Genomic DNA, 13,074 nt, shown 5'->3' on the forward strand with positions numbered 1-13,074 from the left:
TGCCTTCAAATGGTGTTGTGTTTACCATGTTTACCATGTTCATATGAACACCCCCTCCCTCCCCCGCCCCACACCTAATGACCTCAGATCTTTCTAAAGCTTTGAGTTTACAAGTTGTGAAGTTTTTACTGACATTATCAGAAAGGGGCGGAGGCCACGAAAGTTCATTTTTTTGTTGTTGTTGGATGGTAATTTAACGTGCCGTAATTTTATTCATACAGAGTTTCAAGCCTGCTAGTTAATTGTTAAGTTGTTAGGCTTTGTGGCAGATGCTGTCCATGCTGCTGTTGCCTAGCAGCAGTGTTCTCATGACTTGAATGCCGACCGTACCGTGCACACGACCTCCCATGTTGCAAGCTCACGAGTTCCATTTGAAGGCATATGAAGAGATGTCTGCTGAAAAACACAACAACTGGTGCCAAAAGGGCAATCATCTATTCATTTGTAGGTAGAAAAAACAGGTCTATACCAAACAAGCATCTCACAAACACATCCTCTCAAAAACATCAACCTTGGTTTTAGAAAAGTAACCTTTTTATATATGAATTTGTGATTTTGGTGAGGTGCTGACTTTCCTATCGTATTGTATTGCAGTGTTTTAGTAGACACTCTAATCCTGGAGGAGGCAATTGGATTCACTTTTCTGTTCAAATCAAACTAATAGCATTTATTTCTTGCAAGGCACTCATGCAGAAATTACATCAGGTCAAGCTCAGACAAACACCTTTATTTATTTCAGCTCGGTCCTTTAACATGTGACAGTGTTGGTCAAGACCAATAAATAACCAGTCTGTTCTGGAAAGAAGATCGTCGGGGTGAACTGACTACCTTCACACTGCAGCTTGTCCTGTACAAGTTTTATCAGATGTAAGGTTTAATATACAATTTAATTGATTATCAGTTCTCGAATATTATAAAATGGACCTTTTTCAAGGCTGACATTTTGACTGAGGTTTGAGGGGAAAACAGGTGCATTAATGATGTCTCCATTCCACTTAGAAGTCCTGCATGCTAATGCAATAATTTCACCGTGTGCTTTTCCCACTAAAACTATTTAAAATGTGGAGAGGGTTGGTTTCCAACAAACAGCAGGTGCCAAGTTGTTTATTGCAAAGCACTAATAGGTTTGAGTGAAACGTTCAGGAGTTTTTGTAATTGTGTAAGCACCACAGTCACCTCTTGATATGTTGTTGAAGAGGGCCGACTTTCAAAACTGACTGACTTTTAACTGCCAAATATAGTACTAACAATCTTTACAGTTCATAGTCAGGTGTGTCCAGATGTGGACTCATTCGTATGGAGTCTTATAGGAGTCTGCAAAAATTATTCTGTCCGATTTAAAATTGCAGAAGATATAGCAAAAAAATGTGTTGATGCTATTTGTTCAGACTAAAAAGATGAATGAAAGTATATTTTAAGTGACATTCAGAGGTGATCACATGTAAAATACATATTTCTTGTTTAAGTGCTACCTCCTATATTATCAGTGTAAGTTTGTTTCCCTTATACGCAGCTGAGCTTTCTGACTTGTTTGCAAGATTAAGGTGTTGTGGTCTTGCAGTTGTTGAGCTCTTGATACTTCAAGCAGGAGAAGAAAAGCGAGAATCTCAAACAGGTTGCAAACACCTCAGACCAAAGATTGGACAGATCTATACACATCATTGAAGGGAATTTGGCCTCTGAATACAGTAATTACACTCAACAAAAGTATGAACACAATACTTTTGTTTTTGCTCCAAATTTTGTGAGTTGAGGTAAAAGATTTATGATTTCCTTCAGGCACAGAAAAGGTTTATTTCTCTCAAATTTTGTTCACAATTTTGTTAAAATTCATGCTGGTGAGCACTTCACTTTTGCCAAAAAAAATTCCATCCACCTGACAGATGTCAGCATGATTAAGGTGTGCCATGGATTGGCCACAATAAAAGGCCACTTTAAAATGTGTAGTTTATCACACAAAATAATGTCACAGGGCTTGAGAGACCGTGCAACTGGCACGCTAATTGAAGGATCGTCCACAAGAGCTGTTGCTCGTGAATTGAATGTTCAGTTCACAACCATAAGCCGTCTACAATGTCATGTCTGAAAATTTGGCAGTAGCCTACATCATGCTCTTTTAAAACTTATGGCATGTGCAGCATTGTGGTTGTGTGATAAAACTACACATTTTAGAGTGGCATTTTATTGCGACCAGTCACAAGCACCCAGATTTGAACAAATTTGTGAAAGAAATTCTAAAGAAATAAACCTTTTGTGTTCCGGAAGAAGTCTTTGATATTCTACTTTAACTCGTGAAAAATGAGAGTGAAAACAGAAGTTGTTGCATTTCTGTTGAACGTACATTTGAAATCGGGAGTGCTAATTGAAATAAAGGGTCACATTGGTTGTACAATGGCTGGTTGTACTACTGAAGAGTTTTACTGGGGGGTTTAGTAAAGCTAAAGTTCAGACAGACTTATGTTCATCGCCAATGTTGACACACTGTCAGTTTATTTAAAATGCACTATTGACAGCATGCAGAAACAGACAGAGGACTGTTTTGACAGAAAGCACTTATAGCTGTGTTTTCTTTACATTAATTGAAAAATAATACATGCAGGGGTGTAGCAAAGAATTCTGGGCCATTTACAAAAGCAGTCTCTGTGGGCCCCCTTCCCCTCTCGATCTATGTCCCTTGTTGCTTCTTTTGGAATTTTTTTTTAGTCACTAATGAACTGTTCATACCACACACCCTTCGACACCCCTAATTACATGGTCCACCTTTAAATTCACCCTGTATCAGACTAATAAAAAGCCTCTACTTTCAGCCCTCGTGGACGTCCCGTCTTGATCTCTCTTTAATTATCGGTCCCCGGTCTCTGTCGGTCTGAAGCAGCTCCCATGCACAAGAATCCTGACGGCATAAACATCCCACACGCTGGACCTCTGAACCTCAGGAGAACTGGAGAGGCATTTCTGTCAGTGGATGAAAAGATGAAAAGAGGGAAATGAGGATAAAGGGGCAAACTGCTCCGTAACCTCAGGCCTCGAGGCTATCAGCTTTTCATTAGCGAGTCAGTGAGTGAGTGAATGAGTGTGATCGGTGGAATGGTAAAATAGGAGAAGCCGTGCTGGGCCACGTCGGCTATTAGGGTGATTTGGGGGCTCCCACTGACTCCTATTGTGCATTGTCTCCAAAGTGAGCAACGGAGGCTCAACAGTGAGCCTTTGTGTGGGACATTTAACTGCCTGTTAGCATGCTAATTATGGGATGTGTGTGTTTCTGTGTGTGCCAGTGAGTATCCATCATGATCTGGTCTTTTCCATCCCTCTCTTGGGATTTACACTCCTCCAGTTCCTCTCTCTCTCCCCCCCAGGCACTAACGCACCACTCATAGCCGTGCTACCGTCTGACGCCTTCTCGAGGTCCTTGTTTCCATTTTCCTCACTTCTGCCCTTATTCCTGAATCTGTGTTCCCACTGTGTTGTTTGGTCTTTTTTTATGGAAAAAAAAATGATCAGCTGTTTCTGATTCTGCCATGCTTGGATCCGTCTCGCTTTCACTCCACCATTTAAAAATCAAGCCTTTCTCACAGTCTGTGGAGGACATTATCCTCACATTTAGCTGTGGGAAACTTCATTTCAACTCCCCCTGCAAGCTCGACAGACATCTTGAGTCTGTGTTCACCTGCATCTCTGTTGCTGCTCTGGAGGTGTACGATTACAGATTCTCAAAATATTTTTGGCCAAAGAGTGCCATCCTAGAGGGGAGAAGAATGAGGCTGGCAACCCCCTTTTCAAGATACTCAACAATATAAAAACCTTTCAAATAGTTTCAAATCCATCTCAAATTGTTTTTTTTTTTTTTTTGTTACCTTGACCATAACTATATTTCACAGATGTTTATGTTTTTGTGTCTACTCCCTAAAAGCTTGAACATTGGACAAGCAATATGTGAAACTTGCATTTAACTGACACTGTACAGCTACAATTTCATAATTAAAACATGATTGCAAATTATTTAATGAATTAAAACTGACAGACTATCCAGCAACACAAATTTTAATCCTTGGAGTGGGTTCTAATTTATCTTACCAGGAAATTGTGTGTGTTTGTATATATTAATAGCATAGATAATTAATTAAATATACTTTGTGACAGATTAAACTCTTTAACAAGTTTCACTCCTGTGATATTTAAAGTCTTATTTTGTGTAGTGGTGGACTGCACCAAAGATACAAGCTCTGCATATGTTGTCCCTGAATAGACACAAGATTTATGCTCTACCTTTTCTTCAATGAGTGTTGCTTTTTACTGCAAATCTCAATTTGATATTCCGCCAAGTGTGTAGTACACCCGTCAGTCCACTAGATACCGTGTCAGTGTCATATTTTGCATCACCTAGGTGTGAAAAGTAAGGTTCCTTCGGTTTAGCCGCCAACACTACATGGTTAGGGTTAGAAAATATCATAGTTTCAGTTAAAATAAGTAATTTTAGGTCAGTAATGTTACATATGTCTTACAAATATTTCATAGGTTGCCATTAACTTACTTCTGTTACTGAAAAGAAATGTGCTGTAACTTTTGCTTCCTCACAGACTTGAACACTGGTTGTTCAGGTGAAAGACTTTATCTATCTCTGTACTTCATCACATGATCTTCATTACATGACTTCCTTCTTCGTCACTGCTCATACATGCATTTATCTTTCACCCCTCAGTGAGGCAAAACGTCACACTGACACAGTATCCTCTGGTGGACTGACAGGTGTATTACACACTTTGGTGTGATGGCAGGCTGCATATCCACATCCCATTCAGAGGAGTAAGTCATGTACAGTATAAGACATCCATGTGGGTAAGTGTGTTGATTAAGAACATTAAAACACTCTAATGTAACTTGATATCAGTTAAATCGTATTATCTCATCTAATCAAGAGGAAAAAGTGTTGAACAGACACAACACTAACTGCATTGGACCTGAAAATCTCCAACCGATGTTACTTGGGATCTGGATGCTTTACACTGAATGCGAGTAATGAAGTTACAGATGCTGAAAATAAGCTTACTGAGGTAGCAGAACACTCTTTCTATCTACATCAGGATGCTCTTAAGTTCTGCTGCAGTGATGTAGAAATCATCAGCTTCATCTGTAGTCATGCAATGACCTGGTTTTGAATAACAGAAACAGCTGTGTAATGTAATGTCCAACGGCAATGACAGCCTCAGTTAGAGTTGAGCCAACACCTCTCTCACACAGTCACTAAAATATCATCAGCTCCGCAGAGGTAAGATTAACAGCAGCTTCTGTGATTTAAATTAACAATACATTACTTACAGTAGATTGTGCAAGTTTTTTTCACTCCTGCACTATTTTTATCAACAAATTGAGTTTGTATCTTAAATTCAGAAAAAACTTTGAGTATGTATGTATGTATGTATGTATGTATGTATGTATGTATGTATGTATGTATGTATGTATGTATGTATGTATGTATGTGTATGTTTATATTTACTGTGCGTATCTATGCGAAATCATGTCTGTTCCTTTTCATTATATCCCTGATTTCCTGTTTAGCTGCAATTGAATTGCCTTAATGAATAAGATACTTTTTTCCATTTTATTGGCTATTGATCAGGGATTTCTTAAACTGCAGTGTGGTATTGTACTGCCTTATATATTACAAGTACTTTCTTCTAACTTTTATAGGTCAATAATACACTCAAAATAAAAATTATTCTCAACATGTACAGTGCATTTAATATACATATGTGTTCGAGTGCAACTATTTATTTTTGAACTTTCAATTCAGTATAGTATTTTGTTGTCTTTCTTCTCTGTTCTTAATTAGGATCCCTGACATGGAAGAATCTCTGTTATTAACACTATTAGTTGGCAATAAACAATTTTGTCTTTTAGTTTTTAAGCTTGATTTGTTATCATTATTGGGTGTGTGATCTGTCTCTGTGTGTCCAACTGCTGGTGAACAAACTCAGTTGGTGCTGGTGGATGCACATGTGACTGTCTGTGTGAGTGCAACTGTGAATGTGTGTATTTTCATGAGAACATTTGCAGCACACGTTTCCAGATTGTAGTTTGCACACCTACCTGTATGTTTAAGTTAAATGTGTGTGTGTGTGTGTGTGTGTGTGTGTGTGTGTGTGTGTGTGTGTGTGTGTGTGTGTGTGTGTGTGTGTGTGTGTGTGTGTGTGTGTGTGTGTGTGTGTGTGTGTGTGTGTGTGTGTGTGTGTGTGTGTGTGTGTGTGTGTCGGTTTATGTGAGCAGCTGTAGGCCCTGTGTTTGAACTCTAGCTCACATGGGCAGAGCGAGGGAGGGCCGCGGGGTGAGAAGGCGATAGGAGAGGGGACTGATGCTCGACAAACTCGCCATCTCCCTCTCCCCTTTCATCTCCCTCTCCCAGCACCAAACAACGAACTCTTTCATTCAGGCAACTTTGCAGCCCGCCGCCCCCAGACCCTCGAGGCCCCCACCCGTTCACGCTGCTTAATTCAATGTTCCGAGAAAAACTCATGATTGGAAAATGACTTTTTTATCCTCCTACTTTTCCATATCTCCTCTTAAGGGGCATCACCCCTTTTCCTGTTCTCACTGACTCTGTTTTTTTCTCACATCAAAACAGCTTCTGTCCTGTACACACAAAGGAAGCAAAACCCACTCTCAGAACTGGACTACATACAGACGTCCAACGAGGATCGATGCCACTAAGATGCTGGTACATTGGATTAGTGATAGGGAAATAATGCTGGCATACTTTGAATGCAGCTTCGGATTCATGATTAGGCATCCAAAGAGAATGAGCACCGGGTTTGACTGTTATCAGACTGTTGAACAGGTGGTGATCATCACACGTACGTCCCAAATATAAAGGCTGGTAGGGGCCTATACTGAACCTACTAGATGTTTCAGGAGGCCCTAATCACTGACAGATATGACACTGACAGGTTCAACCGTGGCAGCACCAGGTGTACTGCACCTTCATGACAATAAGTAACACGTTAATGTCGACACAAGTTAGGTTTGTAAAAAGATCATGGTTTCGTCTATATTCATATAAATTACGTAATGATTAAGTAACATAACTTCCCTTACAGAAAAACATGTGAATTTAACATGTGCAAAAACTCATTTGATTATTTGACCACATCCACATGTGAAACGTGGTTTTGGAACATTTTCATGGTGTTATGTTTCCACCCATGTAAATTTCCATGTGAAAACTTTCCCATATTTCCCACAATTGGTAAACATGTGTCATACATGGGAAACTCGTGTTTTTTTCTGTAAGGATTAGGATACAAAACTTAAATTTGTTAGAAGGTAACTTACCTACATAACTTAAAAGACAGCCTTGCCATTGAGACATGAACATCGGTCTCCTTGGTAAAAGTCCTGTGTTTAACACCCAAACACCTCCAACCTACATCTTTATATCTGATGTCCTCATTTGCTCCTTGGATAAATACTATGGCCACTAGTGGTCGCAATAAATGGAACCTTCTGGCCTACCAGTAGGTGCAGTTTGCCCAATAGGTCTAGTTTAGTTGGCCCCTACTAGTCCATAATTCTCGGACACACGTGTGACGTTAACCACCTTTTTAATGGTCTGTTTAATAGTCTTCTTTAAGAGTTACTCAAGTCAGCTCCTCATGAGAATAATACATAATTGATCATAGGAAATAAATTTGTTAATTGCCTTTCGTGCAAAATGAACTCGTAAAATTATTGAATTCCTTTCCAGCTGTAAGAAGATGCCAACCAGATGTACCCAAACAAACCATGTCAAAAGGACGTTTCTATTCTACTTATCAGAGAGACTATGAAGCAACGATTGTATTAATGCTATAAACCTCAGACAGTATTTTGTGAACAAAGTAGCAATTCTTAAACTTTCTAGGACACAAGAAATTGAAAGGAGTACAGCTTGTGTTTCGCAATGTTTGACTGCACCAGTGAAGAATTATTAAACTGTGAGGTGACAGAGATGTACAAATTTGGGAATTGCTTTATTAGGATAACGTTTTTTTTGTGAAAAGAGTATAAATAGACCGCTTACACTCGTTTGCCTGTCACATCCTGCTGTCACAGTCTGACACAACCAGTCCTCCAAGAAAACCGCTTTCATGAAAGTTAGTGTTCAATTTTTCTGGAAGAGATGTTAATTCACTTGAAGCCTGTAGTCTGTGAGGATGTAGAATAAATATCATCTGTATTCTGTATCTTTGTAGACTGATATATTATCAGTTTATTCATACTATTCTATGGTAATATGCAAAAAGCAATTCATTTTCATCACTGTTAAGTCACTTCTAATTATAATCTTACACGGTCAAGTAGTTTATAGGGACGCATGTAAGATACTTATTTGTTTTATGTGTAAAAATGTTATCTATGTTGAAATGATATCACTTATTAGGCCCTAAAGACTCCTGTGAGTGTTGTATCACATTCAATTATTGGTAATCGTGTACTGATGTACATGACTAAAAAAAAAAAAAAAAAAAAAAAAAAAAAAATTCTTCTTGAATGCAGGTGACGAGTAAAATAATAAAGACACATAAAATGGGGATTTTCAAGTATGAAAGACTGTAGGCTCTAGTAATTGAGTAAAGATATTTACTACCCCGTTTCCGAAAAAGTTGGGATGCTGTGTAAAATGTAAATACTAAATGCAATGATTTCCAAATCTCATAAACCCATATTAAATTGCAAATAGACTAAAGACAACATATCAAGTGTTGAAATAGAGAAATTTTATTGTTTTATAAAAAATATATGCTTATTTTGAATTTGATGCCAGCAACATGTCTCAAAAAAGTTGGGACAGGGACATGTTTACCACTGTTTTGCATCACTTCTTCTTTTTACAACATTTGGGAACTGAGCAGACCAGTTTCTGGAGTTTTGGAAGTGAAAAGTTGTCCCATTATTGCCTCAGATATCATTTTAGCACAGAATTGTGTCTGTTTTTAAGGGCCCAAAGATCACGGCTATCCAATATTGGTTTTCTTCCTTGTCCCTTGATTACAAAGGTTTCTTCAGATTCTCTGAATCTTTTAATGATATTATGGACTGTAGATGATGTAATCCCCAAATTCTTTACAATTTTATGTTGAGGAACATTATTGTTAAATTTTTGCACTATTTTCTCACACAGTCTTTCACAGAGTGATGAACCTTTGACCGTGTTCACTGCTGAGAGCCTCTCTGAAATGCTCTTTTTTATACCCAATTATGTTACTGATCTATTGCCAATTAACATCATTAGTTGTGAGATGTTCCACCAGGTGTTGTTTTATTTTCGCTTTACAGAACTTTTCCAGTCTTTTGTTGACCCAGTCCCAACTTTTTTGAGAGGTGCTGCTGGAATCAAATTCACAATAACCACATATTTGACATAAAACAATAACATTTCTCTGTTTCAACACTTGATATGTTGTCTTTGGTCCAATTGCAATTAAATATGGGTTAATGAGATTTGCAAATCATTGCATTTTGTTTTTATTTACATTTTACACAGCGTCCCAACTTTTTCCTAAACGGGGTTGGAGCTACTTTCCAACAAGTATGTTTGCGAGTATCCTAAATGCCTGTTGTTTTGCTCAGCCACCAGGATGTCAAGCTAAATTAGTTATTTAATAACGATTTTGTTTTGTGTCCGGGGGGTAAAACAGTCTGAGATAATCATTACAATTTAACATTTTTAGAGAAGCACATCATTGCTGTGTGATGATGTCCCAAACAGCAACCAGCCAGACATGGAGCAGCACCGTTCGAACAAAGGCAAGCTTTGTTGCCCGCCGAATTCTTGAACATCATTTTCTACATTTTCCTGCAAACAACTCAATCTCCACATCCCTCGCCTCTCATTCCGCCCAATTATCATTTTTCAAGCGTGTCCCCTCGTCCTACAGAGATGGGTACTTTGGGAGTTTCCGAATCTTACCATGAAATCTGTGTATATGTAGAAGGATGTGTGAGGAAGTTTTATGCCACAATTTATCCTCATGGTAGATGGAGGCACTGGTGGACATAATGTGACTGATTTTGCTCCAAGAGGGAGACAGGAGACAGTTGCAAGTGATACAAGGCACCATTGAGGTTTCTCTTTCTGTTACTCCTCCTGCATCACCCCCACCCTTTTTTTTTTCCTTTTGCCTCTTGTTGCTGTCACAGCTGCAGCTGAGCCCAGAGAAAAACCAACAGCTTTATAGGCTCCTCTTGGTCGATACAAAAGGGTGCAACACTTGTCAGTGTGTCACTGGCTGCTCAGTGCATCTGTGGCTACAGTGAAGAGTATAAAAAGTAATCAGTGTAAACCTGATGAATATATAACCGAAGTATTCACACCGGGCCAACTACTGTCGTTTTATGTTGAATAATAGCCTATAGTAAAGAATTCCCTGTGAAGTATTATTGGTAGTCAAATCTTTAGCAACACTTGCACTATGTAGAACAATTTTAATATTAGGCCAACACATTTTCGGCTTGACCAGGGTCACCCTGATGATGACCCCGTGACCCTGATGAGGGCCACAAGCCAAAACGTGTTGGTCTAATATAAAAGTTGCTCCAGATACTGCAAGCGTTGCTGGAGTTATTACTCTCTGTGCAGTATTTTTCCTTCTCCGTGCACCGTAGCAGTAGGTGATGTTGTGCCAGAAACTTCTATATTAAAATACATTTTTCAGCACAAAGGCATGAAATTTGTCATGAACAGTGCAAAAAAATCTGCAATGTATTTTACTGTCATCGACCCCTTCAAATGTAAAGTGTGACAAACTACATGTCGTTTGAAAGCACAAAGTCTTATAATTCAAAGGCCACAACCATTTTAAGATACCAACACCACAGCAACAATAGTTTGCTACCCTGTAGTCAGAGTGCGTACATGGTAACATGGTACTTTTTTTACCTCTTGTATCATCTACAGAGAAACATACGTGAGAGACAAACAGCTTACAAGCTTTTAAGGTTGTTGTTGTTTTTTTTAATGAAAAAAAGAGAATAACTAAAGGGTTAAGCAAGCAAAGAAATTACAAGATTGATCTATCATGGGTTTTTTTTATGTCATGAAAAAAACCTAATGTTGTTGTTTACAGTACATCAGTTAGCATCTATATCAACAACAATAAGGTTGGTTGGTTTTTGTGATTCCCATCTGAAAACAGTGATTCTGTGAAGTCTCTGTAGCTAGGCTTATTGTATCTTCAACTGTTCTCCCTACAATCATCAGTGTTATCATGTGTTTACCTTTATATGTGAGCTCTGAAGCATCCTGGGAGGACAGGACAAGTGACATCTGCTCCCCAAGTTTGTCCTCGTCACAGGGCTTCCCGACACACAGTTTTAACAGGCTCCTTATTTTACTCAGGAGGAGGCCATGTCCTGAAGTCTAAAGAGAAAACAATAGTCACATAGAGTCTCTGTAAAGTAAACACCCAAAACTAAATGAAAGACTGTATCATGATTAACTGCAGCCACAAGATGTGCACTGATCTCTATCAGTGGCTATTCTGAGCTGATTAATGGTAAATCTTGCAAGCCTGGAGGTTTACACAAGACTACACCTCTGTTTGAAAGTCATGTCTCAGCAGAATTCAATCTGTTGGTTGAAGGATTCATTGTTGGGCTCAAAGTGATAAACGAATGCCATGCTGCATAGATTCACGCCACCGTCTCTCCCAAACAACACGTTTAAAAATCAGACCTTATGTATTTCAAATGGACTTTCCCACAAACCTGCCGAAGTAACACAACCATGTATGTCTGATAAAACTCTGCAACTCTCAACGCAATATGATGAATATAAATGAGCACAGTTATCAATCAAAACTGTCCTTTAGTCCTTTATTTAGCAGGAATACAGTACTATATGACTAGGTTCACGTTGGGAGGAAGATTACGGCGCACCAGCAGAGATCAGCTACAGGTAACTAAACTGTCTCACCTGGGACCCTTACCCCAGCACCCCCACTCCAACACCACCATCGCCTTTCTCAACCCCCACATATCAATTTCCTTTAGATGTTCCCCCTCACACAATTGAAGTAACTAGATTCTTTCCTTTGGCTGGCCAATGGAGATATGAGGCAGAGCACACAATGGGCTATTCATTAAGGTAGCAACACACACACACACACACACACACACACACACACACACACACACACACACACACACACACACACACACACACACACACACACACACACACATATACACACAATTTTGCTGATGCACATAGTCTCTCATGTAAACACATTCATATACCCACATATGGCACACTCACACACACACACCACCCCAGGTGCAGTGAAAGTTCTTGGCAACCTCACACACACACACACACACACACACACACACACACACACACACACACACACACACACACACACACACACACACACACACACACACACACACACACACACTTTACCAGTAACTTAGACTAAGACAAGACAAACACAAAATAGGAACTTTGGTTGTAGGAGTACAAAGGTACAAGAGGGAGGGGGACTGATGTAAATGTAACACAGCTCCAGTAATTTATCATGAGAGACGGATGAAGGGCAAAAAATCTGGACGTTCTTCAGGCAAAATTATGTACATTACCCATTTGAAGATTCCTAGATATGATAAATGTGACTGATATTTATCATTATTAATTTTAATCATTGCCTTTCATTTGGGATTACCGCAGGCTACTTTAAAAATGATGTAGCATAGTGATATAATGTTTAGAAATTTAAAAAATAATATTGGGTTCAAATTCCTTCAGAGTTCTTGAGCGAGACTCGACCTCTGACCTGTGTTTAGGATGGGAAAATAAATGGGAATCCATCAGTATGTTCTTATTATAGCCTCAACTCAAGCTTGGGTTCCTCAAAAAACATAAGACAGAGTTGATTACATTTGTAATGACTCACAGTCAACAGTGCACCGGATACTTCTGCAAGGTTGACTGATCGACTTCAACAGCGAGACACGGACACACCTGCTGTGACCTGCACAGGTGCATGAAGGAAGAGCGAAGGAGTGAATAAAAGAAAATTAGACTGAGATGTTGTGAAGACG

The sequence above is a fragment of the Brachyistius frenatus genome, unplaced genomic scaffold, assembly GCF_029030835.1.
Source record: "Brachyistius frenatus isolate BFR_SWC_R1_liver_20210118 unplaced genomic scaffold, ASM2903083v1 Contig_36, whole genome shotgun sequence".
In the NCBI taxonomy this organism is placed as follows: Eukaryota; Metazoa; Chordata; class Actinopteri; family Embiotocidae; genus Brachyistius; species Brachyistius frenatus.